Source organism: Curcuma longa, unplaced genomic scaffold (genome assembly GCF_044706935.1).
Source record: "Curcuma longa cultivar G26 ecotype Majalengka, Jawa Barat unplaced genomic scaffold, ITB_CL_G26_1.1 contig_27026, whole genome shotgun sequence".
Classification (NCBI taxonomy): Eukaryota; Viridiplantae; Streptophyta; class Magnoliopsida; order Zingiberales; family Zingiberaceae; genus Curcuma; species Curcuma longa.
In genome coordinates, this window is record NW_027433303.1 from 7,320 (window position 1) to 12,090 (window position 4,771).

At 34.6% G+C, this 4,771-nt stretch overlaps 1 pseudogene; it reads left to right on the forward strand.

Annotated features, from left to right (window-relative positions):
* Positions 1–1,447: 1,447 nt before the first annotated feature.
* On the forward strand, positions 1,448–4,547 carry LOC141818966 (serine carboxypeptidase-like 18; annotated as a pseudogene).
* Positions 4,548–4,771: the final 224 nt, after the last annotated feature.

Here is a 4,771-nt window from a genome sequence, read left to right on the forward strand (position 1 = left end):
ATTTATAAGAAAGTCAACTGTTTTGAGATTATTCTAATTATTATTTATTAAATCCCAATAGGTATACCATGACATATTCCAATAATTTGACATTTGCAACTGTGAAGGTAAGCTAAAAACATATATGATATTTTTTTATTCTGAAACTATTTGAATAAGCTGTTAGGTCATGTTTATGCCAAATCAATTGTTCTTATTTTTTTTATATAGGGTGCTGGACACACAGCTCCATAGTACAAACCATAAAAATGTCTAGCTATGATCATGAGGTGGATTTCTGGTGCCCCACTATGATATATTTTTCTTCCATCTATCATGGAGTTTTATTTTAATATGAAGAAGATAAGGGAAAACATTATTAATGTTTTTTCTCTATTATCATGGTGATTGTTATTGTATATTGGTTTCCATCTTATTGAGGTCTAAGTTGCTTTATGATTGAAAGCTGAGTTCAGATTGTTAAAGTTTAGACAATTAGTTTGTTAAAATGGTGTAAGAATTGAATTTGTAATTTTTTGCATATCTTTTGATTGCTGTTTGTTGATTGTTGAAATGCATTAGCATAAAATGGTGTTTGCATCTCTAGATTTGATCTCAGCTATTTAGAAACTCTTGTGTTGATTGAAGGAGTTCGTTTAGGAATCAGTGCGGTGTTGTCCAAATTATGCTCACTGTCTTAGCTTGTTGCCAAAAATAAACCTTCAATGGCTAAAAAGCACTCCTAATCACCCTAAGTCATATTTGCTAATTAACTGAGTTTTAAGTGATTCAAAAGATTAAGGATTTTACAAAGTACAACTTGAAGTACAACTTGAGAAAATTCTTATTATTATACATTTTCGATTATCACCCATTTACATTCAATATCTTTTTATTTATTAAAAATATATTTATTTTGTAGTAATTATGAAATAATTACTAGAATGTATAATAGTTATATTAAAATAAATTCTTTCTCTTTTTATTCATCTTGATTAAAATATTATAAAGTACTTTTATATAAAAATTATCAATTTAATCAAATATGATTAAAATTAATTAAGAATATTTTTAAAAAATTAAAATCATGGTAAAATTATTATATCACTACTAAATTGATAGTAAAAGGGGAAAATATCACCTTGGCGGTTCTTCTAGACATCCCTACACTTCTTGAAAGAGGATAAATTACAGGGGTCTTTGTTCAGCAATAGTAGTGCCTATAAGGGGGTGAGGCAACCAACGGGACTTTTCACATCCACTGAAAATTGACCTCAAACTTATTGATAGCAACATTATTATAGAAACTATTTGTGTCAGTCCGTGGGTCTTATATCACTACTAAATGATTATTACAATAGTTGTATTAGCAATCATAATAGGCTACTCCAATAATTGAAACATGTTGAAGCTGGCTACTCCAAAATTGAATCATGTTGAAGCTCAAGTGACCTGATCAACAACGAACGAAGAAAGAAGAAAGAAGAAGAAGAAGAAGAAGAAGATGGAAAGCCCACTCCTGATTGTCTCACTGATCTTCCTCTGCTTTTTCCCCTCTGCTCTATCATCTTCGGTGGTCACCCATTTACCTGGATTCCAAGGCCCCCTACCCTTCTACTTAGAGACAGGGTCTGGATGCTGCTTCCCACAACCGTACCTTAACTTTGCTGTGACCGCCATGAGACTCTGCTTTCGTTGGTGCAGGTACGTGGAGGTGGACGAGGAGCACGGCGGCCAGTTGTTCTACTACTTCATCGAGTCGGAGAACAAGCCGGCGGAGGACCCTCTGCTCGTCTGGCTGACCGGCGGCCCCATGTGCTCTGCCTTCAGCGGCTTGGCCTTCGAAGTTGGTGGGTGAAACATTCCTTTCCTCTTAGTTATGCGTAATCACTCTGATCTCACAATAGAAACTCTCTTGCAGGTCCTCTACAATTTGTGTCGGCCGAGTACAATGGGAGCTTGCCAAGCTTGGTGTACCGTCCCTATTCCTGGACCAAGGTGACTTCTTCTTCTTCTTCTTCTTCTTCTTCTTCTTCTCGGTCTATTTAATTTGTTGAGTAATTTAACAAGGAAACATGGTGCATAATCTTAATCCTGTTTGCACTAAAACTATATATACGCAGGTAGCCAACATGATTTTTTTAGATTCCCCATTGGGCTCGGGGTTCTCATACTCCACAAAAGAAGAAGAAAATGATTCATCTTGGTTTCAACAGGTTTATAAGTTTCTCATACAGGTAGGAATGGTTATATATTCCTGGAGCAATTGCTTTAAGTATCTTAAAAATGCAATCTTTCACACTTTTTTTTTGTTTTGTTTCGACAGTGGCTTGTTGAGCACCCACAGTTCATCTCCAATCCCCTCTACATTGCTGGGAATTCATATGCTGGAAAAATTGTACCTATGGTGGCCAAAAGAATATTGGATGGTAACTCGATCTACTTTTAATGTAACTATTGTGTAGTGAGAATCCCTTTGCTACGTTAGTTTTCATGCCATTTTCATTTACTGTAATCCAGGTATTGGTGAAGGGAAAGAACCACTACTTAACCTCCAGGTAAATTGCTTGAATTGATGGGCCATTGGCAATGGAGGGGGAAAAACCTAATTTGGATCTTGAAATTGTTGTTATATGATACTATATGAAAGAAAAAGTCTTTACTTATTCGATGGCTTTCAGGGTTATGTGATTGGCAACCCATTCACAGGTGGAAAAGTCGATGAGAATTCTAAAATACCTTATGCTCACAACATGGGAATCATATCAGATGATTTCTTTGAGGTAATCTAAGTCACATTATCGATCAATTAGGACGGACACAATAAAATGATTTCTGATGTCACCTTGCTTTTTGAACTTTTAGATGATACAAAAAAGTTGCAGCGGACAAGACTATCGAACTCCCACCAATTCACAATGCCAGATGTATCTTAACTCATTTAAAAATGTGAGTCAACATAAATAAACACTAACACAAACAATGATATACAAAAATGAAGCACTAACTGTTGTAAACAAGGGCAAAAGAGTTAAGGAAACTGATCAAATCTAGCAATTAATGTAGTGAATGTACATAAGTAAGGTAAGACCTAGTCAAGCAATGTAGTGAAAGTACATAAACAATGTAGTCGAGGAAATGGAACAAGTCAAGGCCTAGTCAAAGGAACTGATTCACCCTGGTTCACTATTGATTCAGCTACAAAACCACCAATCTAATTTCAGGTCGAGCTTGACTTGAACCTATTATGGGTCAAATGAATTTCCACTATAATATCTACCAGCAGATCTAACATCCAAACACCCTAAAACTAAAGTAAATAATCCTAATAATCCATAATTATATTTACATAAATCTTTTCATATTTATTGAAATATAACAAGCATGCTTCATGGACAGTTGTTCTTGTCAGAAATTAATGAGGTACACATTTTAGAAGCATATTGTCCTGAGTATCGATTAAACCACTTGCATAGTCTCGCGAGCACAACTTCTAGTAAACGAATTTTGAAGGAGAACCAAAATATTCTTCACCCTCCACCATTTCCAGATCTGAGTTGTCGAGTAAGGACTCAACTTCATTTGATGGATGAAACTCTGATTTCTTGGTGTCAAATAAATTGATCATGTTTGCTAATCACAGTGGTATACACATACTTTGGCTTACTATTGGGCTAACAACAATTTTGTGAGGAAGGCACTCAACGTTAGAAAGGTATGCTTTTCCTATTGTTTCAATCATGCACAAACCTTGCAATGTAGCTTGAAGTTAAAAGCCTTATGAGTGATGTAAATATTGTTGAAGGGGACAATTAAAGAATGGGTAAGGTGTAGTCACTTACCGTACTCAATAGAACCCAAGAGTAATATCAAGTATCATCTTAGCCTTTTGCAAAGAGGATATCGTGCTTTGGTTTACAGGTGATCAAATTAATGTGAACATCATTTGTCACTTTGTTAGAGAATAGTTTTGTCATTGCAAGGTTTCTTCATTTCTAGTGGTGATCATGATCTTTCTGTACCCTTCTTGGGGACAAAACAATGGATAAAATCCTTAAATTCTTCTATTGCGGAAGACTGGAGATCTTGACATGTTGGTGGTCAAGTTGCTGGGTACGTCTTTTTTCAAGTGCTTACCAAAAAGTCAACTATTTGGATATTATTCTAATTACTATTCATTAAATCTCAATAGGTATACCATGACATATTCTAATAATTTGACATTTGCAACTATAAAGGTAAGTTAAAAACATGTGTGATATTTTTTTATCTTTATTTGAATAAGTTGTTAGGTCATGTTCATGTCAAATCAATCATTCTTATTATTTTCATATAGGGTGCTGGTCATACAGCTACAGAGTACAAACCACAAGAATGTCTAGCTATGTTCACGAGGTGGATTTCTGGTGCAGCACTATGATGTTTCTTTCTTTCCTCTATCATGGAGCTTCATTTTAAAATGAAGAAGATCAACAAAAACATTATTAATCTTTTATTAAAGATTATTCTATTATCAAGGTGATTGTTATTGTATATTAGTTTCCGCTTCTATGGAGCTCCAAGCTGCTCTCCAGATTGTTAAAATCTAGAGATTGTGTTTGTTCAAACCTCTATGTTTCTACATATTTTGAGATTGTGATTACGAAGATGCATTGGCATAAAAATATTGTTTATATTTCTGGTTTGATCTAGGCTATTTAGAAACTCTTGTGTTGAACTGAAAGTATTAAGTTCAGGAATTAGTATGGTGTTGCTAAAAACTATGCTCACTGGCTTGTGGTGAAAAAGAAAA